Source organism: Fundulus heteroclitus, chromosome 4, assembly GCF_011125445.2.
Source record: "Fundulus heteroclitus isolate FHET01 chromosome 4, MU-UCD_Fhet_4.1, whole genome shotgun sequence".
NCBI lineage: Eukaryota > Metazoa > Chordata > Actinopteri > Cyprinodontiformes > Fundulidae > Fundulus > Fundulus heteroclitus.
In genome coordinates this window covers 33088281-33114517 of record NC_046364.1, presented here as the reverse complement: position 1 = coordinate 33114517, position 26237 = coordinate 33088281, and the positions used below count along the sequence as shown (strand labels likewise).

The 26237-nt window shown below is 37.9% G+C and overlaps 1 protein-coding gene across 1 annotated transcript in view; it reads right to left on the bottom strand.

The window, feature by feature from the left end:
- Window positions 1-202: 202 nt before the first annotated feature.
- The window catches only part of mafa (v-maf avian musculoaponeurotic fibrosarcoma oncogene homolog a (paralog a)), a 114503-nt gene continuing 88468 nt past the window's right edge, over window positions 203-26237 (bottom strand). Inside the window, exon 3 of the mRNA XM_021312070.2 lies at window positions 203-275. The gene's annotated coding sequence lies outside the window, so the exon portion shown is untranslated. The remainder of the gene's footprint in view (window positions 276-26237) is intronic.

Here is a 26237-nt window from a genome sequence, read left to right as displayed (position 1 = left end):
AAAAAGTCTAAAGCATTTATCTGCTGTTTTCAATCATCTCCTGATTACGAGTCTCTTATTTTTTTCTTTTTTTGTCTTGTTTTGTAGAAAAAGCTGCAGGTAAAATACCAAGGAGGGAAATCGGAGAAAATGCGATTTTCAAGATCTTCATTGTAGGAATTTTGTGAGATTCTAGTAGGTCTTCTTTGTTGTTTGCTGTTCATCATTATTAATGTTGTGCTTTGTAGGTCTCTCGGTGCAACTGGTCCACCACTTGGATGTCATCACTATGTTATCTGTTAACAGAAAGCAAAAAAAGGGAAGGGGTGAAGAGAGGGGGAAAAATACATTATATTGCGATTTAGACTGCAGTAATCCTACATGAAGTAGTGCTGCACTACCATACATACACATACAAACACACACATAAAACACACTATGACACAGTGAGTGAACTCCAGACTGCGAGTTATTGCAGACCCTTGTCTGGATTCTGTTTTGTCTTCAAGGGTTTATGCTCACACACAGTGAGTCAAAAGCACTGTATCTGGAGAGTGAGATGGTGCTCTGCTGTCACCAGTGCCAGTTTAAAAACAATGACAGAGTGACCACCCTCTGAGTGTACACTGCGATCAAGCCTGGCTTAGATTCAGGGTGACAGTGGCATCAGCATGGGGGGTGACTCCCTAATCAGCTTCAATTAAGGCCAAACAAAGATGAGCAAATTCCAGAAGACCGTGTTTACTTTATATCACGTGTACATTGTTCTGTTTTTGGCATGTCCCTTTACAAAAGAAACCTAAAGTTTTTACCTAGTTTGGAATTATAGAAAGTTTAGAGAGATTCTTCAATGACTCGCCATGTATGGGGATGATTCATGTTGCCATGAGGTGTGCCAGTGGGTGGGCTATTAGACACAGAGACTGCAATGGACTCCAGCCACTACCTACTGGATATCCAATTACATTACCCTACTGTAAAGGTGCCTCGTGCACCTATTATAAATCATCATAACAAAGGAAACTATTGACATTGCATTGCATACTGTTACCTTTCCCTCATTCATGCATGTTGTGACTATATAAATACATGTAAAGCACTTTGATTAAGTATTTTCCCCTTTACAAATTTCTCCCTTTGTCGTTTTTTTGTCATATTTTAGATCATGAAAGTTTTTTTTCAATAAACAAAGACAACATGAGTAAATTCAAACAGTACTTTTTACAGAGTCATTTTGGTTCAGAAAAAAAGCTATCAAAGTCAACCTGGCCCCAGGTAAAAATATAATTGCCCCCCATGTAAAATTAATCTACCAAATCACATTGTTTGGTATTTTTTTAGCCACATCCAGGCTTGATTACTGCCAGACCTGTAAAAGGAAGAAATCACAAAGAGAACATATTTGACTACACGTGGTAGCCTAAAAGACAGTAAAGGGCTTGTCTGACCTCTATGAACTTATTACAATATTTTGTTTACAATTGACTTAATACTATGATTTTGACACCACCTACACATTGTGCTGGCTGTTCAAGAAAAAAAAGAACAAATATATGAAAGAAAAAATATGCGACTGAAGTCTCGCCCCAGGTCACTATGGTGCGATAGTGTAATGAAAGTGCACTGGGCTGTTCTCATCCAAACTTAAAGGAGTAATAAGCGACATTTCACCACTAGGTGGAGTTAGACCAAAACAAGATGTGTATCAAGCCACACCTCTCTCGAACTCGCTCCAATGCTCTGCACCCATTTCCCCATCTCCCCCATCGGCTCGTATGAGCCTATCTGCAAAGGATAAATACACAGCTAAACAGCGTCACCTTTCACAGGAACATGTCTAATAAAGAAGTAACTCATAACTTTATAATGCTGTTAGCAAGAGAACGTTTTGATCCGATGGGTGTGCTCTCCACTTATTTGTGCTTGGCAGTGACATTTTATGGGCAGGGAGTGGGTAAGCCGTGAGTGGCAGCTGTTCACGTGCATGTGGGTGCACGTACATGCAAGCGCAGCCGGCCCAGCTATGTAAACAAGATATTGGAGAACAACACAGAGAGATAGCATGTGACGTCTAACCATAGTCCATCTAAAAATATACATTTAATTCTTCACATCACTATTTTTAGTTCTTTCGATCTAAAATCGAAAGTGGCATTTCGCTTATTGCTACTTTAAGAGCAATAAGCTAAAAGGTAAGCAATGAGTAAAACTACAGCCAGGAACTGACGAGAGTATTTATTTAGTGTTTATTTAGAGAGTGTTTAGCAGGATATTTCATACCGCTGTCCGGTCTCATGGGCTTCTTTTGAGCCACATAACTGGGAAGAGCTGTCAGAGCAGCTAAAACCACCAATCTCCTGGCGACTGAGATTGGCGTGTTTCTATTTGAAGAAATTTTGGCAGTAATTAAGAATGACACAAAAATTTTGTAGGGGTTTTTATAAATACATTTACACCGTTGCATGTCTATGTTTAATGACTGCGTTATTATCAATAATTTTACTGATGCATCCTAATGTAAACAATTATAGTTGAGTCACCTGCTGCAGCGCTAGTGTTTACTGCATGCTCCTGACCTCTGTCCTTTATAACCATAAATCTAACAGGAATGGGCTAAGAATTATAATTGTTCTTTGTGGAATTTTCTATATCTGGACTGAATGAAGTGATTGTAAACAGACTTGCTTGATAAAACAGCCAGCCAGTTGAGTGCACAGCACTGCTTTGTTCCTGCTAATGTGATTCCATGTCACTCGAAACATGTTCCTTTCCTCTTAAGCTCAAGGGTCTATTTTCCAAAGAAAAATGCATACTCACACTTTATAAGGCATTTCTCAAATGTACAATTGTCCACACAATAAGCAATTGAGAAGATAGATATACATGTTTAGATTGAAAAGAAAATTCATGTGGACCCCTATTATTTTTGTGCCATTTTGGCACAGTTTTGGCACAATTTTTAAAACTTGAAATTTATTTTTCAAATTGAAAATTTCCAAGTTGTTTTTGGCTGGTCTGGGAACCCCTTGGGATCCCCACAGAGGAGCTAGCCCAAATATCTGGGGAAAGGGTAGTCTGGGCCTCCCTACTTTAGCTTTTACCCCTGCGACCTGATCCCAGATAACTAGAAGAAAACAAGAAGAAAATGTGGGATCCTATTTTATATGTGGTAGATCATTTTGTAGAGGAGTCTCAGATGAAGTTCTGGACATATAATTAGTGTCTGTCGGTCTCAGTTAGTCAGCTACATGTGCATTGTTGTTCATAAAGAGCTCAAGGCTTAAGGGCTTAATGTTTGTTTCGAGGGTAACATTAAGGATTATTTACATTTATCAGGGGAATGGTAGAATGTTTGCATGCTTAACATAGATTAGTGGCGTATCTGAGAAAAAACTGGAAGCTGGATGTTGAAAGGTGCTGTTTCGCTATCAGGAGATGTGACATACTGATGAGTTTGTTTTGTTACTCATTTAGGAGGTCACAAATGAATCTAGAACAGGGGTCGGTAACCCGCTGCTCCGGAGCGACATGCGGCTCTTTGATCCCTCTGATGCAGCTCAGCTGTTGAAAATAATTTTTTAATAATTATTAGCCGTTTACCACGTGCAGGCAGTCGTCAAGGCTGGCTGACGAACACTCCTCACCAGTTGGTGACGGTAATGCACACTGAAAAGATGTTTGCTAACCACCAAGCTGACTGGCTGCAGAGCGACATAAACACAGCGAGGCGGTATTTTCAAATGCTGCTTTGTTGTAGTAAATTCTACAAATGACAAGAGCACCACAGTGACACAGAACCTAAAATAACATCATTGGACCCTCATTAATAGAGTCATAGATGAGGGTGAAGAGAGCTAAACAGCAGGGCAAGTCGTTACTATATCTGACGTTTGTTAATTTTCAAAGGGAGGAAACGCTAACAGCGCTTGGCTCGGCGCTGTGAGCACAGTCCTGCGCGGCCAAAGTCGAGCTTCAGGTGCCGCCTGAACGTCAGTAGCGCGTCTAATGCGGCTGTTAGCTGGTTAATGACAGGAGCTTGTTTGCGTGCGTAACTTTCCTGGATGTGATTAAAATGTGTTTGGATTAAAAGAAAGGAAAGTATTCAGAATGTACCGTTTATATGGACTGAAAATCAAATAATCTGACTCTGACGTGCGTTTACTCGCACCAAGCTTTATTCAAAATCAAAACTCTGACATTAGCAGAGTTAATGATTTCCATAAAACAACAGTAGAGGTTCTGTACTAAAAAAAACAACAAGTGCAGAGGTGTGATGGTTGTGCTGCGGGTCCATTCTGTTGCAAAAAAAAAAAAACTGTTATATGCAGTGTTATTTAATTTCAAATTTCAAAACGGTTTTGTGGCTCCCAGTGTTTTCTTTACTGTGTGAAACAGGTCCAAATGGCTCTTTGAGTGGTAAAGGTTGCCGACCCCTGATCTAGAATAACAAATATAGAACATATATAGCACTGCATGTTTCACTTGGCTCAGGTATGGTTGGTGTTTACCATTCAACATGAAGAAAGAAACCGAACAGGGCAACTCATATCGAAGTAGAGAGGGCACTCCATATACGGAGGCAGCTGACGGTAGTTCAATTCCCGACCTTGGTTCTTTGCGGCCCATTTCCCCACTTCTCTTTTTGCCCAGTTCTGAATACTGAATATTGAAATAAAGACCACTAGTGCCAGAAAGACCTTTAGAAAAACAGAGACTGGACAACAATGACGTCTGTGAAATACTTTAGAGGGAAAAACTACTGAAAACCACATCTAGGAAAAAAATCTGGATCACTCCCAAGTCTTTTGAGAACGTCTTCTTTTGACTGATGAGATAAAGGTAAGCCCCTTTAAAAGATTTTCCCCATTACATTTGGGGTAAAACTAACATAGCGTTTTTAGTAAAGAACATTATTCTGACAGTCAAACATAGCAGTATAGTGTGTAGTGTGATGGTCTGGGCCTGATTTAATGTTTCAGAACCTGGATGACTTGCTGCAATTGATTTAGCCACACATTCTTCTCTATAGCAGAAGATAATTAGATTAAATGTCCTGCCATTAGTTACCTTACACTGAAGCACATTTGGGTTATGCATTATAGGAATGATCTGATGAACATTAGCAAGCCCACTTCTAAATGGCTAAAAAAGGTGAGGCTTTTTGAGTGGACTATTCAAAGTCGGGACTAAAATCTAATTGAGGCCCTGTGGTTAAAAACTAATCCCCAATAATTATGTTATTTTTTGGGGAGATTTTTAGTTTATTAAACACTTATATTTTGGATGTTATCAAAATAATCTTTGGTGCTTTGTTACTTTATGTTTTGTGGTCTTTACTGCCCCGAACAACAATTACTGTGTTTGTCCATCTGTTGCTCTGTCAGCTAATATTTCCAGAGAACATAGTTGGTAACAACTATGAACACCCCTATGTTGGTAACATAGGGGTGTTCTGCAACCACTGGCTGAGAACAATCACCTCAAGACCTTATAGGGATACATGATTAGTTGTAACCATAGAGTTTATCTGAGAAATATCTATTTTAAAAGTAAAGAAAATACAGTACAAATCCTGTAAGAAGTTTAGTTTTAATGAATTTAAATAAAGTACTGTCACACGGATGTCACCAGGTTGTCTACTTTGCTATCCATTCTGGGTAAATGATGTATACTAGGTTGTTTAGCACTAACTCTGTCCAGCCAAAACAGCAATGAATAATTTTAAACCTTTTCAGTTTAAAAAGGAGTGTGTTAAAATTGATGACAATGTAGTAGTAATAATAATAATAATAACAATGATAATAACAATAATAATAGTAATAATAATTAGCAAGCAATAATTAGCAGCAAGTAGGGCTCTGTGTCTGGTGTCAGGTCCAGTAACACTTGCTTAGGATCTGATCAGTCTGGTCTCCGGTCCATCAACACCCTTTTAGGGTCTGGTCATCAGACCGATGGTCGGTCCGTGATTTCACATTCGGTACTGGTGGCTGTGGCAGTACCTTTGTTGTTTAAAATGGCTTCCGGTGTTGCCTGTCTCTGATGTTTCTCCCAGCGCCTTTCACTTGGCAGGCGGCGGGGATTAGGTGTTTTAGCTGCTGGTTTTAGCTTGCGAGGGTAACACCTACCTGTCAGCTCCTTCAACAATTTCCTTCATACAAATGAATCAAAGTCTTCTGGAGAAAAGTGTTGAGAGCACAATGTGGGTCCTTCGGAAGTTGTTATCTTCCAACGGCTTTTCCTATTGCACTTTCTTTTTTTCACTAGAAAAGCGATAAAGACTCAACTAATTTTTCTGTTGTTTTTTTGTTTTGTATTTACTGCCAACAGTGACACTACGTGGCATAGTCTACATGTACACCAGTCGAACGCAATTAAATAAACAACTCTCTGTAGGTTCCAGTCCAGTAGGACCCAGAGAGACATTACTGAAAGGGCAATATACGGCGCTGGCAGGACCTACCCGCGTCTTTAACCCAGCATGCATTCCACAGGTGAAAAAATGGCGACCTCCATGGGTAAAAAATATGACAAAGGATATATAAAGGAAGTTTTCATGTATCACAAATAGCATGTTTTAATTTTTTTATTTATTTATGCCATCAGAATCTTCCAGACTCTGTTATAACAGTGAGATGGGAATGCAGGGCCATTTGGACCTCCAAAGCCAGGTGTTAGCACTTCAGCTTTCTGCCTCATCAATAATTGACAGCAGCAAACCAATCAGAACAATTTGCTCCCCACAGCGAAGTGCTAGAGCAGCCTAACACCAGTGAATCATTAATGAGGCAATTAGATGAAATGGTTAGACGCTTAGTCCTCAGTAGCAGTACTCCTATGACTTTACTGAGATTGTTCCCCTTAAACAGGAGCTGTATATTATGAAGTAATGTACATGCCAACACACACCAACAGAGAGACAGAATAGCCACACAGCCATGCCTAGATACAGAGCTCTGTTTTCTAAAGGTTGGTGAGCAACTTGCTTCAGTGATGCCAGCCCTCCATCTGTTGACCACAACTCAGAGGACCAATAATGGGAACAAACCCAATTGGCCATTACCATGGGAGATTGACCTTTATTGGTTGTTGTTACCATTGCACAGACTGACAGAAGCTGTCTCCCGGGTGACTAAAGTGTGGGAGAGCCTTTATGGACATGGATGAAATTGACCTGAATGACATCACTCAAACATGGGGAAAGGAACAACAATAATGGCAAAGATGGGGTTGCCTTTGAAGAGCAGGGATCGTGGATTGTTGTTTGAGAGAAAAATCAAAGCCCTGTGGGAACTGCTCACAAAGCCTCATTGATTGGTTGTATTGGAACCATTTCATAGTTTATTGATGCTCGTCTGCCTGTTCTCCCAGGCCCGGATCCAGTACAGGCTCAATTAAACCGCCCACCTTGATCTTAGGAACAAACCAAGCGAATACTAGATTGACCATAGATTATTTCCAAACACACACATCTGCATGCTGCCATTAAACAGTTTTTTGTACTGGCCATGTAATTAAAGTTTTGTGAGGACATAATGCAGCTTTTTTGTTTTTGTTGTTATTTACAAGTTTTTCTTAAAAAGAGAAATAATACATTTTTCTCTCATTCAGTCTACACCATGGAACTTTGTAAAAGGCAAATCTCAAATTATTATAATTTTTTTTTAAAAAGGGCAGGAACAGCATACAATATAAAATAATATACAGTAGGAAGGTCGTCAGTATTTAGTCCACATCTAAAGGTGAAGTAATATTGTTGTAAAATTAAATATTACATAACCACTTCTTAAGAAATCAATATAAAACAAAAGGTCCATAAATAGGAAAGACTGCTGGAATATTTCTAGTTTTTACCTTATTTACATTTTATTTCCCTTGCTTCCGTTGTTATATGAACAAAAATATATAAGAAATTATTTGCTAAATGTGTATATTTTTGACAGGGAGTTGAAACATGGCCAAAAATCTCATTAAATTTTGGTGTATATTATTCATTCTTCACTCTTCTTCATGTTGTCAAGCAAAGCAGTTTGACAGTTTATCTTTGACAGAAGTGCATTTTACAAGCTGTCATAAAAACTGCCATTGCTCAGACAGAGCAGTCCTTCCCTATGTGTAATTGCCGAATTTAACATTTTGTTGGTAGGTGTGCCAATTTTTCAGCATGGTCTCACTGCCACCATATTACCTGCCTTGACTTAATCCTCTTGAACTTATTCATTGACAAACAAGGAATTTATGGACTTGTTAAGAACATAAAGGAGTAAAATTGTAGAATATTTGTATTTTGAATCTTGAATAGTTAGGACCTTTCTAAAATTATACTTTTTTCACTTTTCTTTTTTTCACATTATTTTAATATAGTTAGATGTTGGGTTTTTAATACATTTTTAGGCTAAGACTATGCTACTGTGAATCATTAAATGTATAAATTTTACATATATTTTAAGGCTTTTTTTACAAGCATGGGATTAATTTCCACTGTTATTTCCACTGTTATGCTGTTATACTGTTAAAGGTTGTGAGCACAAAAAAAAAAAAAATAAGGTGGGTTTCAATGGCTCACAGGGATAATATATAAATATGAAAACTGTGTTCTAAATAAAATAACAAATGAAGAAAAAAAGATGAAAATATGAAGGGTTCAGTCCTTGGTCCAATTCTCTTTAATACATACAGGGGTTGGACAATGAAACTGAAACACCTCTCATTTTAGTGTGGGAGGTTTCATGGCTAAATTGGACCAGCCTGGTGACCAATCTTCATTAATTGCACATTGAACCAATAAGAGCAGAGTGTGAAGGTCCAATTAGCAGGGTAAGAGCACAGTTTTTCTCAAAATATTGCAATAAACACAACATTATGGGTGACATACCAGAGTTTAAAAGAGGACAAATTGATGGTGCACGTCTTGCTGGCACATCTGTGACCAAGACAGCAAGTCTTTGTGATGTATCAAGAGCCACGGTATCCAGGGTAATGTCAGCATACCACCAAGAAGGACGAACCACATCCAACAGGATTAACTGTGGACGCAAGAGGACGCTGTCTGAAAGGGATGTTCGGGTGCTAACCCGGATTGTATCCAGAAAACATAAAACCACGGCTCCCCAAATCACAGCACAAATAAATGTGTACCTCAACTCTCTTGTTTTCACCAAAACTGTCTGTCTGGAGCTCCACAGGGTCAATATACAGGGCCGGGCTACTATAGCCAAACCTTTGGTCACTCGTGCCAATGCCAAATGTCGGTTTCAATGGTGCAAGGAGCGCAAATCTTGGGCTGTGGACAATGTGAAACATGTATTGTTCTCTGATGAGTCCACCTTTACTGTTTTCCGCACATCCGGGAGAGTTACGGTGTGGAGAAGCCCCAAAGAAGCGTACCACCCAGACTGTTGCATGCCCAGAGTGAAGCATGGGGGTGGATCAGTGATGGTTTGGGCTGCCATATCATGGCATTCCCTTGGCCCCATACTTGTGCTAGATGGGGGCGTCACTGCCAAGGACTACCGAACCATTCTGGAGGACCATGTGCATCCAATGATTCAAACATTGTATTTTTACAATGCACCAATACACACAGCAAGACTGGTGAAAGATTGGTTTGATGAACATGAAAGTGAAGTTGAACATCTCCGATTGCCTGCACAGTCACCAGATCTAAATATTATTGAGCCACTTTGGGTGTTTTGGAGGAGCGAGTCAGGAAATATTTTCCTCCACCAGCATCACGTCGTGACCTGGCCACTATCCTGCAAGAAGAATGGCTTAAAATCCCTCTGACCATTGTGCAGGACTTGTATATGTCATTCCCACGATGAATTGATGCTGTATTGGCCACAAAAGGAGGCCCTACACCATACTTATAAATTATTGTGGTCTAAAACCAGGTGTTTCAGTTTCATTGTCCAACCCCTGTATATACTTCTGATTGGTAAAATTATCAGATAGCATGGGATTAACTTCCACTGTTATGCTGTTATACCAATCAACTACTTCAACTACAGGCATGTCTTGATGACATCAAAACCTGGATGACTTTAAATTTTCAAGACCAGAGTCCTTAAAAAAAATAACTTCTTAATCAATCACTTAATCTGAATGACATTGCATTGGCCTCTGGCAATAACGTAAAAAACCTGGTGTTATTTTTGACCAAGACATTTCATTGAAATCCCATATTAAACAGTTTTCCATGGTTTCCTTTTTTCTGCCGAAATTAGAAATACTCTATCCAGGAGTGACGCTTAAAAGCTAGTCCATGCATTTTTACTTCAAGAAAACACTATTGTAATTCTTTACTCTCAGGAAGGTACAAAAATGCAGTTCAAATCCTTCACCTCATCCAAAATGCTGCAGCAAGAGTTATGATGAAAATCAACAAGAGAAATCATATTTCTCCAATTTTAGCTTCCCTTCATTGGCTTCCTGTTAAATCAAGAATATAATCTAAAATTCCTTCTCACATATAAAGACCTTGATAATCAAGCTCCATCATAAACCAGAGCTATTATTACCCCGTGTGTTCCTAACAGAGCACTTCACTCTCAGACTACAGGTCTACTGGTGGTTCCTAGAGTCTCTAAAAGTAGAATGGGAGGCAGATCCTTTAGTTAACAGGCTCCTCTCCTGTGGAAACAACTCCCTGTTTTGGTCCGTGAGGCAGACACCCTGTCTACTTTTAATACTAGGCTTAAAACTTTCCTTTTTGACAAAGCTTATAGTTAGAGTGTATTAGGTTATCTTGACCTGTCTCTGTAGCTGTGCTGCTATAGGCTTACGCTGCTGGAGGACATCGAGATTTATTTTTCTCACTTTTAACTTAATTTTTTCGTCTTTCTCTTCATAGTAGGTACACCTGGTCTAGTGTTCTGTTAGCTGTGAAACCATGATTCAGAGTGGACACAGTAATGTTTCGGATGTTGAGAGGTGGTAGTGAAGTGGGTGTTAGTGGGTTAGTCTCCAGATCGTTCTGGCCACGTCAGTGAACCAGCCGATCCACCTCCTGCCTGTCTGCAGACTTGTCAGTATCCCTGATCAATCCAATAGTAGTGGTATCATCTATGAAGTTCAGGAGTTTCACAGACAAGTCCACTGAGATGCAGTCAACTGTGTAAAGAGAGAAGAGAAATGGAGAAAGAGCACACCCCTAGCGGGTGGTGTTGCCGATGGTTGTTGTGTGGGAGAACACAACCAGACTCGCCTATCACTGCCAGTGAGTCAGGAAGCTGGTAATACACTGACAGGTGGACAATGGTTCTACAGCTGAGTTACCTTCTGGAGAATATCTCAGCTGAAGGTGTTGAATGGCAAGCTTAAGTCCACAAAAATTATCCTGGTGTGCAGCTCTAGATAGTCGAGATGGTGTAGGATGAAGTGTATTCATCATCTGCCAGCCTGTTAGTGAACTGCCTATTAAACTGCAGGGGGTCGAGCAGGTGGCCTGTGATGTCCTTCAGCGACTCAAAGGATTTCATGACCACAGACATCAGAGCAACAGGCCTATAGTCATTTAATTGTGTAATGGTGCATTTTTTGGGGACCAGGATGATGGTGGAATGTTTGAAACACAAGGGAGTCTCACACAGCTCCAGAGACTTGGTTAAGATCTGACTGGTGTCAATACGGGCTGTGGGCATAACATCTCACTAAGTCTCTTGAAATGTCTGTAAGTAAGATGTAGTTTTATGAAACTGTTTTTGTTGCTACACATAAACTTTTGTTATTTCTTGGGGTAAACCTGAAAAAATGGGAGGTATTCTTTCATCATTATAAAGTTTATTTTGTTGAATCCAATAGTATCCCTGGTGCAACACAGCCATGTTTAACCATTTTACCACAACCATGTTTTATATTTGATAGCGTGTTCTTTCTCCTTAATTTCTCCAAATACAATTTTCATTATTGCCAAATAACTAAACTTTCTCTCTTGTGACCAAAACTGATTTTTTATAGAAGACATTTCATTTGCAAATGCCAGATTTCTGTTAGGACATGGGTCCTGCATGGTTTAGGTGCATATTTGGTGCAACAATGCTGGGTTAATTTCCAAATTACCTCATCTGTCAAGATTTGCAAAGGTCCAGTGATGATTATACATTTGATTGTTGAACCAGAGGGTGTAGCTTGTGTGGTAAACCAATGGATCTAAAACATGCAAGACATTGACTTTTGACGACTGGAATTGGAAACAGTCTGTTTATGAAATGTGAATTAAAGCCTTTACACATACATTGATCCTTTTTGAATTTGATGAAATCCACGCAAAAAATCTTAACCTTGTGCGCCACAATTCCTGTTTCTAAAATTCCTTGCCAATGTATATTGCATCATTTCACCTTATAAGAAAATAGTAGAATAAACAAAAGTTCAATACTAAATAGATGTTTGTGTGTGTAAATGTCTAAACTTAATGATACAGTTGCGGTAAAAAAACAAAACAAAACAATGCAACAAAGACACATAAATAGCACATAAATTACTTCATTTCTGGGCAGCTTTACTGTGCAGTTGAATGAGCAGCTTGTGTTCCATACTGTTTTTATAATTTGGACCTGTCCAGGGTCTTCCGCGCCCCTCACCCATTGACTGCTGGGGATAAGCAGCGTACGTATCTTCTCAATAATACTTCCAGCAGGGTATTGTACCATTCCACAAAGGTCAAATAATCTGGTACTGGTTTCTTGTGTATGACAATGACTGACATGACTGTATTCTAGTGGGCTCAGCAGCCACAAAATCTCAATCCAACAGAGCACTTTCTGGATTTGTTGGAATGGGATATTCACATTATGGATATGCAGATGACAGATCTGCACAATTACAATTTAACGGAGATTCAGCCCAGTGCTCAGAGGATGTGCCTAATAATGTGGCCTGTAAGTGATACAAATTTACACGTTTTGTTTTTGTTTGTTTGTTATTCTTTGCTACATAAAACATGACCAAAATATATGGAGTAAAATGTTAACCAATAATTAACTAAAGCATCTGGTCTTAAAGCCTGTATGTGTGCATTGTTATAATATTAGTTTTTTCTAGTAAATATTCAAACAGCTGGTTTAAATCTGGGTCAGCCTGTGTTTCAGAATTTGACCCCTTTGTAGATATGGCAGATAGCTTTTGTTTCTAATGATTGCTTTTCAGTTCAATAGACCTCTCGGGACGTTCTCCACAATAAATAATTGCAATCAGGAAATTTGCGGTATGACTTGAGAGTCATAAACCCTGGTACCTCTGTGTTTTCACATTAAGGTGTAATTAAAATAGTAATTCAATATTTATTAAGTGGCTGTACAAACATGTCACATTGTGAAGGAGGAAGCGCATTTTGCTTTGAGCAGTGCTCAAATAAAAAAAGATCTATATACACAGAAAATGTTTTTATCCACCAAACCAAAAATATACCAAACAAGAAGCATCCAAGGAAACTGAAATGCACAGATGTATTCAAGAATCCATGAACTAAAATTACACCTCAGCTGAGACCCTCTTCCTTTCCAAACCACATTTTTTTAATGTGGAGTCTATACTTCTTCCTTTGCTCACCGCAGCTTCCCCACAAATATCATTTTAGGATTTCCATGTTTACAATAGCTACAACTACAAAGAAAACGTTACCCAAAAACAGCTCTCTGCTCACATCATTATACACAAGGCCCAGAAAGTGAAACACTTCACAGGACACCGTCTGCCCATACTTCCCACTCTTACATCTTCTGGAGTGGGAAAAACAGCTGATGTTAAAAGCTTAATGGCTTTCCAGTTTATTGTTTAAAAATCACTCACCATATAAATGGCTGAAGAACAGTCATCATTGGATAACTTCAATTGTACATTAAAAATAAAGCCATGAGTTACTGACTGAATTATTAATACTGGCAAGAAGCAAGAACATTTTGGCAATGTGTCATGCCATGTTTTTATTATTTTTTTGCTGATGCTTCATGTTGTATAGATAATTTTTCATCTGAAAAGCTTGTAGACTCTTGATCTGTGAGAGATGGAAAAACGGACCTCAACTATTAGAAATCCAATGCAATGTCACTGGAAAAAGGAACATGATAATATAAAATTTAGTCTATGATTACAAATTGGAAGGATTAAAAAACAAAGAGACTTTAGGTTTCAGATTTAAAACAAAAGTCAAAATGAATGCTTTACTACCTCCACTGAATGTTATTGTGTGGTGTCAGTAAAAAATATGTTTAAAATTTTCCAAAATTTGGGGTCTGGGGACTGTCCCTTACAGCTGACACATTTCCTGAGATGCAAATTTATGTTAATCTCAGTAGCCTCTATCTGACATGTTTGTTTCACCGACTCAGTTAAATTTGCTAATACTTATGCAGAGATAAGTACATATAATGTAGTAATAAAAAGGTTCAAGAAATTCTTTGCACTAGGGGTAGAGGTTTTGATTTTTTTTTTTTTAATAGAACAAAAACAATAGTGGGTATTCTGTAAATTGTCTTTTTATTCTAAAGTCAACAAGATCAGGTCCAAAGCAGCTTCTAGTACAGGTTTACATAAATAAAAGATACATATTTGTTTTGAAGTGTTCCTTTAATAGATGGTATTTTGTCATTTATTTTCTCATCCATGCCTTTATTCTTGTCAACAAAGGACTACAGAGGCTACATTGTGAGCTTTATATGTTAAGTTAAAAGTGTTCTAATTTTGGAGTGAAATAGTCCAGTGTTTAAGCGAGAAACAAATTTTAAGTAACTGTAAACTGTAATGAAAGATAATTTATGAGATGGGGGAGATTGTGCTTGCCATCATGAACTCTTGATGGAAATTCCCCTTTTTATATTAGACATAACTCGAGCGATGCTAAGGTCTTATCTTGGAGGATGTTTTGAGCATTATTCTGACAAGCAATCTGTAGGTCATTGGGGGTAAAGTTAGTGCTAAAGATAGATAAGTGGAAAGAAAAAAATTAACCAATCATGTCCTCTGTTTTTAGAATAGGGTAAAATGACACCAACACCGCAATCGTTTAGTGTTTCACAATCTGGGGCTGCACTACACCTAACGAAGAGTTGAGTTAAAGAATCACATTATGTCCTGTCTTTGTATGTGTGTTTCTACTGTATGTATGTGTGGATGGATGGAAGTTAATTTTCTTATTTTTTACGATTCTTCAAAGTCATAAATTCACATACACTAGGCTTACTATAATATAAATAACTTATGAAAGCGCGGATGATGATGTCATAGTTAAAAAGTTAATGATTAATTTTTGAGATTTGAGTTCATCTGCAGCAAATCTGTGGATGTATTTTAGGGACACGCCCTAAACCTGTGGTTCTCAAATATTTTCTGTTGTCCTTTTGAAGAATGAAAACATTACAGCTTCAATTTCAGATTGCCCAGAATCACTTTTACATTTCATAACAGTTAAATACATTCTATAACAATGATTTCTAACAACTAGAAATTTGCAACATTGCCACGTTTTATAACCTATGTGATATTAACAACAGTCTAAAAGATTTTTAGCCTGACACATCCTAGCAGTCAAAACAAATGATGAAAGTAAACACAACACCTTTTTCTCTCTGGAAAGACAACACACGTTACTTTTAGGTAGGCATGAACCATATCAATGAAATACACAGAAAACAGACCAGCTGAAAAATATGCCAAAATTAATATGAAGGGATTAATATTAAAGACAAATTACTGTTACATTAAGTTGTATACTCTTTCAGGAGTTTATTAATATTATTCATCAACAAATTGTCATAGCTATGTTACCAATGCAGTGAGCCTGTTGTGTTATGAGTAATATAAACCAGTTGCTGTACTGATTGTTTATTGCCCAGTGATTTCACACGTCATCAATCTTTGGAATTTGATAACCCTCAATAAACACAAATTCAAACCACAAATTTAGACCTTCACAGTAAATCATATGAACACATCCAAATTTATACTGAATTTAAAATCAGACATTGTAACCACAAATGGTTTATTTCTTGAATACAGCCCTTAGCAAAAAGTTGTTTATTTAAGTGTGCTATGAGTATACTCATTTTGTAATTAAAATAAGGCAGTATACTAGAAGTTTACTTTTTTAAACTATATTTTACATACTTAAATGTACAGTAGGGTACTTGACTTAGTCTTATACTGAAAAGTATAAACATAAATCTAAGTACATTAATACTAAGACTTAAACTTATACTAAGGTGATCAGACTTCTCTAATGACAACCGGCGGCTTCTCTGAATTTGTTAAGCGAGTGGAGGGCGATGATGACGCTGAAGAGTTTCTTTTTTTTTTTTTGAAGAGTTTCTGTCGATGATGACGTCGACGGGGTGAAGAAGACGCGTTCTACGTTGGGACAGCGGCAGGACCTGGTACATACCTCTTGCTGTGCTAAACTTTTTTGCTCTATCATGATGCACTGAAATTGGGGACATTTCCGGGGACAGAAATGAATGTTGTTTCCATAGTAAAATTAGTCCTGTGTTAAGATGGGTTGGAAGGCCACTTTAAGGGCAAAAAGTGATTACTCTAAAAAAACCTAAGAAAAGTGATCGGATGAAACCAAAACTAAAGTGTCTGGCTATAATGCTTGTTGCATTTGAGGAAATAGGAGGATGCTTGAAAGCCAGAGAATACTATGCTAACTGTAAAGTATGAGGGTTAAAACTCTTGCTGCCGGAGAGAGCTGAGCACTTCACAGAATAGACTACATGCTGAGGGAAGAAATACTCAAGCAAAATTTCACAAGTCAGGAAGTTAAAGCATGGGTCTATCAAATGGTAAATGATCTTACTGCCACATTATTAACAAACTATTTTTGAGGGGAGGTCAAAAAGTCATTTTCTCAGTCCCACAGAAAAATGTGTGGAAAGAGCTGAAAAATGGGTGTGGGGAAGACCTGACTCAGTTACACTAGTCAGAACGAATGAGGGGAGATTCCAGAAACTATTGTCCCCAAAACTGTTTGACCAAAGTCATACAGGTTACAATTAATTCTGTATTTTTTGTTCAGGCACCCCTAAAAAATAATTCAAAAACATCCAGCCTTTAACAGTGATTAAATTAGCAAATGGAGCTCAGCTGTGTTTATTATAATCTGAGAATGAATAAAGCTGAGATGTGAAGGCCTCATGGATTCATTAAATAACTATTCTGATTGGTCAAAAAGTTTCCTATCTAAGGAAACCCAGCAGATTGCATCGAGTCTTGACAAGCAGCATTCACTCCTTCTGAAAGAGCGCAGAGCCACAGGGAGAGTCGTCTGCATTGTCCATGGCTTTGCAGCAATCCCTCATATTGAGCAAGCATGAAGCGACAGTGGAGAGGAAAACTCCCCTTTAACAGGAAGGAAAAACCTCCAGCAGAACCACGCTCAGTGTGAACGGTCATCTGCCTCGACTGACTGGGGGTTACAGAAGACAGAGCAAAAGCACAGAAGCACATATTGATCTAGGAATCTTCTCTACATTATATGGTAATAACAGGTGATCCGTCTTCCCTGGATGATGTCAGAGCTAACAGAATGCCAGACCAGGTGTACCTACTATGAAGGAAAAAAATGACAGAACGAAAAGGTAAGAGATGAAATAATAATCAAACAATGCAAGTTAGAGAACAGTAGGAGAACTCAGCAGAGTGAGAAAAATAGACCCTGATGTATTCCAGTAGCCTAAGCCTATAGCAGCACAGCTATAGAGGTAACTCAGGGTAACATGATCCACTGTAACTATAAGCTTTGTCAAAAAGGAAAATTTTAAGCCTAGTCTTAAAAGTAGACAGGGTGTCTGCCTCACAGACCAAAACTGAGAGTTGGTTCCACAGGAGGGGAGCCTGATAACTAAAAGATCTGCCTCCCATTCTATTTTTAGAGACTCTAGGAACAGCCAATAGACCTGCAGTCTGAGAGCGAAGTGCTCTGTTAGGAACATACGGGGTAATCAGAGCTCTGACATATGGTGGAGCTTGATTATTAAGGGCTTTATACGTTAGAAGAAGGATTTTAAATTATATTCTTGATTTAACAGGAACCCAATGAAGGGAAGTTAAAATTGGAGAAATATGATCGCTCTTGTTGATTTTCATCAGAACTCTTGCAGCAACATTTTGGATCAGCTGAAGGCTTTGAACTGCATTTTGTGGACTTCCTGATAGTAAAGAATTGGAACTTTTGGCCACTTTTCAGCATCACCCCTGGACAGAATATTTCTAATTTTGGCATTATTCTTGAGGTGAAAAAAGGAGACCCTGGAAATCAGTTTAATATGGGATCACAATGACATACTTTCGTCAAAAATTATTACCAGAGGCCAATTTAATGCCATCCAGATTAGGTGATTGATTAAGAAGTTTATTTTGTGAGGACTCTGGTCCAAAGATTGCAACTTCTGTCTTCTCAGAATTTAAAAGCAGAAAATGTAAAGTCATCCAGTTTTTGATGCCATCAAGACATGCCTGTAGTTGAAGTAATCAATTGGATTCATCAGGATTTATGGATAAATAAATGGAATGTCATCAGCATAACAGAGGAAATTAATCCCATGCTGTCTGATAATTTTGCCAATCGGAAGCATATTTATAGTAAAGAGAATTGGCCCAAGGACTGAACCCTGTGGTGCTCCATAAGTGACCCTAGAGTTTGAAGATCTATTATTAACATGAACAAACTGGAATCCGTCCGACAGATAAGATTTATACCAGCCTAATGCTTTCCCCTTAATCCCTACAGCATGTTCAAGTCTTTCTAGAAGAATATTGTGATCAGCTGTATCATATGCAGCACTGTGATCTAACAAGACAAATACAGACATATGCCTGTAATCTGAGGCCATGAGGATATCATTAGTGACCTTCACCAGAGCTGTTTCAGTGCTATCATGAGCTCTGAAGCCTGACTGAAATTATTCAAATGGGTAATTAGTTTGTAAGTGTACAACTGTAAGGTGAAGATCAAGAAACACAGTACACAGGTCATGGAGAGAGCTTTGAATAGCTTTGAATAGCTCACAGAGCACTGCAATATCCATCAGGTGAAATTGAAACGGGTATGGCAGAACTGCAAACCTATCAAGACACGGAGGTTCACCAAAACTGGCAGGCTGGACAAGGAGAGTGTTAATCAGAGAAGCAGTTCATGGTAACTCTGGTGGAGCAGCAGAGATGCAAAATTCATATGAGAGAGTCTGTCAAGAGGACACTAGAAGTTGTGCCCTCCACCAATTTGGAATTTATGGAAGAATGGCAGGAATAAATCTATTGCTGAAAGAAAGAAGTATCGGTAGCAGTTTTCCACAATCTATGTAAATAATCAGATTTAGCATAGTTATCTTTTCTATCAAGATTGTCGACTATGAAACTTCCTTATATATGCCACATTTTTGTCTTTTTTTTAAAAAAGCAAATGGAAATCAGATGAAAGCATAACTGTGATTTTGTTTGAAGCAACATTTGCATTGAAAACCCCAGCAATCTTTGTCTTGGCAGCTTATCTAGTATTGGAGCTTAAAACGGCTCAATGAATCATCTGTGACCATTTTTACAAAGAGTGGGAGGTAAGTTGAGGAGGAGATCAAAAGATCAGACATTTTTGGAGTGAAACTGTGGTGTAAAGGATGTGTCTGCCATTTCTCTTGCAAAGCAGTAGAGTCGGACTGAACCTACAGCCAGGTTAAGGGCATTCACAATCAAACATCTCCGTTCATGATTCATCAAGCAGCGAAAGGAAAGAGATGTAGTGGAAATTTGCGTCAACACATCACAGGTCACATCCGGACATCAGTTAAGCATTTCTCTATGTTTCCGGACTACACACGAGCACCTTTGGATGTGCAACATAAACCTTAAATATATATATATATATATATATATATATATATATATATATATATATATACACATAAAACTTTGTCAGTTTCAGCTGCTGTGAGTCAGCTTCTGTTAAGCCATTGTCTTTCATCTCTGGAGCTGCTGAGATGCTCATACTTTTATTTCCGATAAATGACGGATTTTACATTGAACTGGCTGTCAGAGGCCACCGTTAAGCTTTCCACACCTCTGCAGTCAAGTGATTTTTCACCACCTTTGTGAGGGGTGATGCTCTTCCTTTGCAATGTGCAATAATGTTAATTTGCAGAGGAGCCCAGAGGAGATCAATATCCATCAAACCGCTAAAATAAATTCATGTATCACATATTGATAATTTGTATTTCAGGCTCCTATTGGAGGCAGATAGTTTTTCACAGTACTTATACTGTACAACTGACCTTAAAATTGTCATGACAAACAACCTCATAAACCCTTTATTTTTATCCTGTAAAGTTTTGAATGAGAAATTGACAGACAGGCTTAGGGATTCTTGCCATACTCAACAAGAACAATACTCGTGACTGTCTCTGATTTGTATTTTATTTATTTTTTGCTGAATATTGAGGTGACTTTCAGGGTTTTAAAATCTCTTCTGCGTAAAGTGTTTCCTATGCCCTTTCTCTGTTGCAGATAAAGAACCGGCGTGTAAGTAATTATGGTGCATTATCACCAAGGAACTTTCATTGCTACATTTTAAGCTGTGTAGTGAGCAGTGACAAACGAACGACCAGTTTAATTTCTTTCAGGAGGAAAAACACATGGCTGGAGCCAATGAAGTCTGCTTTCTCATTCTGCGACTGACTGAGACCATCTGGGCCGAATAAAGTTTGTCCCTTTTAATCAACAGCTGTTGGAAATTACACAGAGAATGCTCCCCGTCTTTATACCAGTGTTCTTTTTATCTCTTTCATTGTGTTCTCTTTAAAAAACAACAATGTTTGTTTTATGGTTTAAGTTTAGTGCCAGATTTGATCTGTGATCACAGAAGGAAGCAAAATAAAACATAACCATCTCAGTGCACCTGCTGTCTCCTTTTTCTCAGTTCGTCACTTTCACTGAGCCAGGTTTTCACTCTGTCCCTCTGTGCTGGTAATCGAAGGTTTGACTGTGTCAGTCAATCTGTCAACAGCTGACAGTTTTACAGGACATGCACTACACTGATGGGTACCATCACTCACGTAACGATCACCCTCCCCGCTAAAATCAAAATACAAGGCAGAGTCAGCGGCTTGTTGAGGATTTTACGCATGGTAATAAAGGCAGCCAGAAAAAATAAAGCATGCTTGCTTAACACAAACATTGTGAGAGTAAAAATAAGCAACTGATGTCATTTTTGTCTATGAATCGTTGTAGTCTGTTTTTGACCAACTATATCTGAATTTTGAGATCAGAGGTAGATTTTCCTCTCTTTGCCACAGAGAGGAAAATCTACACAGCTTCCTCTGACCAGAAATAAATTTGTTCCACTCAGCAGGCAGAAATGAGTTACAACCCTTAAGTTTTTACTTGGCTCATGATCATGAGGCCAGAATTCATGCGTATGTATCTGTTTCTTTTTCTTCACTAGGCTATCTGATATACTGTGCATCCAAAGACTTTGGTTCCTAATGACGTGACATGAAATAAAACTCAACTTTTCCTCATTTTGGTCATTCAGAATTACCAATTTGTTTTTAATTTGCTGACTATCAGGAACTTGATGGAGATATCTTAGACTTTTCACTACATTCTTAAAAGTCAGAAGTTAAGGATTTAATTTCCTTTGCAATTTGGAGAATAGCCTTTCAAACACTGTTATTAGAGGTTTGGGGGGTTGCCTTTTTTGCTCTTGCTGCAGGCATGCTCAGTATAAGGAATTGTTGCAAAGTCAGATATTTATCCACTATTGCTACATGTTCATTCAGGAGGAGTGAATGCTGCAAGTGAGTTTCAATTTTTCTATTGAACTGTCAAGGGAATTTTGAGCAAGCTTTCAAATTTTGCAAAAAAAAAAAAAAATAACAATGCAAATTAGGTATGTTTGCAGCCATTGGTTTGGAGTGAATTAACCAGGCTACACAAAGTGTAATGTTATCAGAAGTTGACATTCCGCATGGTAGAAATACACAGGAAGTAGAGGTTGCAAACTAGCATGGATCACACATCTGAGAAAAATGGAGCGAGGCTTTCAGGAATGTGTTGTTATTTTAATTGTTCTATCACAAAAACGAAAGCAATGTTATATGCTGTCCGGAGACATTGAGATAGAATTGCAATTCTATGTGCATTATGGGAATATCCAGGTAGACGCCCACAGCAGAAACAGCTAATCAGTCATGTGAGGTAAATGTTTGCTATGTCAGAAGTTATTTGGCAAATGTGTTTCCATCTCCAATTTTGCACATTAACTCTTTTTTTCAGATAAACCGAAAAAACAGCTCAAGCAAGGGTAAAAACTGATTTTTCTGAAATTCCGGAAGTTATTTCAAATTTCTGCTATTTCCTCCAACCTTTTCTAATGCAATACTTCAAAATACACACAGAAAAATGTCGATGGAAACATAGTTAGTGACTATGCAGTCGGCTGGATTTCCTTAGAATAAGTTTGAATCTTTATGATAGAAATTAGCTGTTTTTTTTTCCTTGTCTTATTAAAGTTCCATGAGACAAGAGTTCTTTTAAACTGGAACTATAAAAATTATAATGTAATTTATGCACAGCAATTGAACCCATGTTGACACAGGACTGGTTTAACAAGGAAGTATTCCTTTCAGCTTCAGCCAGCATCTTCACAAGTACTTTTGGCTGTGTTGTGGCACTGATATACAGATTGTTTTAGTATTGCTTAAAGTTTAGTGACTTTTGAAGTTATTTAATGTTTTATTTTTTGGGGTTGTTTTGTATTTTAGTGCTGGCCTGAGTGTGTTTGTTTAAATGCACTATTCATAATGTCTTAAATATAACTTTGTTAATCCCTGTGTTCAACAATTTGTTGATCACAGGGATCTTTATGCGCTGAATCTTAAAGATATCTGAATTTATGACCCTTCACCAGAAGGCGTGCTTGCTCATCCTACCTACGTGGGACTCTCTATGTAGTTAGGAATTTTCCTGGGTGGGCAGGGTAGACATCTATGGCGACACGCAGGGGCATTGTAGCCAAAATTATGTAATATGGCTGCGCGGACCTTCCAGATGCCTCAACCATAAACCAGCCTTAATTGATATATATCACCAAGGGACAGCCATCAGACTTTTTGGATAGGATAAGATTCTTATCAGACCTTAAAGACTATTGGAATGCTTTAAACTTTTCAGGAAAGTGTTGGTCGGTACACTCAACTGAAACAAAAACAACTGTGTGGAAACATGTCTTGTGCCCGTGTGTTATATGTAATTTGTGCATCCTGGGCCGGTGTCTGACTCAAAAAAAATTACTATGGCAACACATGGTGACAATAAAGATTCTTGTTTCTCAAAGGAAAAGTTTAGTTTTTTAACTGTAGAACAAGGAAAATGTTGTGTCCCTCTATAGAGTCTGTGCAAACAGTCCTTTTTTAAGAGTTGAAAATTGACTTCACTACAAAAACAGGAAATCAAATCTTTAGGGAAAAATGGTGAGTGTTTTCATGAAAGAAGTTTACTTTCATTTTAAAAGTATGCATCCATATATTTAACAGCTTGAACATTTTGATTACTAAAATGTATAATCAAATACGTTTTAATCACAGTTACAGTATTTCCAGCCTAAATATGTTAGGATTAGCTTTCTTTTGAGACTCGTTCTTGGCAGAGGTCTTGATTCATTAAGGCAGTGTTGTAATTTGAAACAAATCACATGCAGTTGTCTGTGTGGAGGCCTGGGGGTGAAGAAAATCCTAAGTGATCCCCAGAAACCAAAATACAACAGTTGCCCAGAGGAGAAAAGGCAATTGAGCCAATCTGTTTTTCTGTTGATGGTAAAAAGGCAGCAGAAGCATCTTGCCACCCCTCACTGTCATATGGGAGCCAGGTCCCACAAATACATGCTTAATGACTCGATTTATTCACTTTGTCACTATCTCTTTCTTGCTGTCTGTCTTTTTTAATGATTTTCCCCATATGTGCTACCATTTTTTCTACACTAGAATAATGGGGGAAAAGGGTAACATTTTATGTGCAATATGTGATGTGCAAAAGAAATGACGTGCAGGAAACAGGCAAAATGCAATTTTAGATTTTTAACTTTTGATTAATGTTGTATTTATGGTGTAACATGAGACGTTTTAGAACATAGACAATTATCCTATGTTTCTCAGTTAGAGGCCCATTATCTCTTTTGTCACAAAATGACATTTTAAGCAGAATTTGGAAAGAGGGTATTGTTTCCAATTGTCTGTCTAAAAAAATTAATATAAATTAATAACCACGGTAACACACAGTGACAATTAAAAAACTGTTAAAATTCTTATTCCTGAAAAGATCACTAGAACTTTACAATCTCTACCTTGCTTCACTGGAACATTACAATTAGATAAATGTGGACAGACCTACTTTTCTGACATGTTTTTATGTAATTATAACTTTGGTCTGAACTCTGACAGATTCTTGGTACAAAAGCCTAATTGACTAATAATTTAAAACAAGCATTTAACTTTCTAGGCCTCATATTAACAACATAGAATGTAGTCTACTTCTTAAAAGATGACACCACTTTGAAAGTATAAAATAAATATATTGTAACAAAAGCATGAATGAATAAACGGTGTAACCTTCAAACATGTGCTGCTATTGTTCTTATATTAATCTAATCTATTTTTATTCTGAAGATAACTTTATCAGGGTTTTTAATTAACTGATTCATTAGATTACCACCACTTACAGACAACTGCACTTGTATAGTAAAATATTAAAATTAGGATTGGGGTATTTGGCCAGTTTTGATCTTGCTGAGCTACCTAAGGGTATTTGTGCGTAAGGTTATTACTATCAGTTAGGGTATATTGACAGTATTTTTATAGTTTCTATTTTTTTGACTGTCCTTTCTTCCATTAAATATGTAAGAACTATTAGGTTTTCTATGCAGTATTTTGTTGAGTTGTCATAATGAAACAAAGGTTTGTAAGCAATGGATAAATACATACATAAAAATGTATGTAGTAAGGTACAAAACCAACTGGTACTGAATCCTGGTATGAGATAGAAGTGGAGTTGGGATGGCATTGGGAGAGAATGGTTCCCAGTGATTCAGTCACAGAAGTGTCAACTGTGTTTTTAAGGATGGTGTGATGCATGTCAGTGACATCTTGGCCAACACTGCCAGGACATTGATCAGACTACAGCTCTGGAAGGTCTCTCAAAAGCTTTATTCTTAAATTTATGCTGACAGGCAATGACATGATGGAGATTGTGTTGGTGAATTGATTGTGTTCTCTCTAGCTCTCTCCTTCCATCCCCTCAACTCCCCTCTTTGTCCCATTGCTCTGTCTTCTACCTCCTTCTTTTTTCTCCATTTATTCCCTATTCCTCACTGGAATGTGTCAAACGCAAGTTGTCAGATTATTTCCCAACAGACTCTGCGCTGTGTGGCAGAGGACTCAAGCTGTATATCACAAGATGACACCCCCTTTGCCTCCCCCTTCTCTTCACAAACAACATCAAATATCACCAGGCCTTTTTGATCACTTAAAAGGCTGTATTAGTAAAGGAGCTAGTGCCTAAACAAAGACAAGCAAACTGTTTCTTCTGTCATGTTTGTCAGTGGGCCATATGTGTGGTTTGCCAGTTTGCCTACTCATAAAAGGGAGTAAACACAATATAACTCTATGGTACTCATCACTCTTTTTAGAAACTTTGAAGTGTTCAGAAAAATACACAGTTATTGTTTACGAAGTTCTAGTCTGCGTTTGTGTTGAACCCCATTTGATAGGGTTAAATGAACATATGGGGTACAAAAACTTTTTATATCATTTACAGACTGTTAATAATTATTCTGAATTTTCATATAAGGATATGTTTATAAAATGTTTTTAGAAAAAAGCTAAATGGGATTTTGCAGTGTTGGGTGTCTGGCCATGAGAAAAAAAAAACACTAGTAAAAGGATTAATCCTAGAATGGGGGAAATTCTTCCTGTTTTTTTCTGCAGACCCACAGGATGGTATACGATCTTGCTGGCCAAGGGAAAGATTGCATCTTAAATGATCCAAAATAAGTATGGTTTGCCGTCTGAGTAACTGCTGAACATATCCAGACTGAAAATAAAAGTTCTGAGCTCCTGCAGTAAAGAATCTAAAAGGATTAAAGATTCTCTAAAAGAGATACTGTCCTTAAGCATGTCGACAGAGCCGGTTGTTCCCTTCCACTGCCCTGAGAGGAGGCAGTTTAAACCACAGCTTTGCCTCCCTAGCAGCTAGCCCAAAAGCCAACACCAAGCAAATTA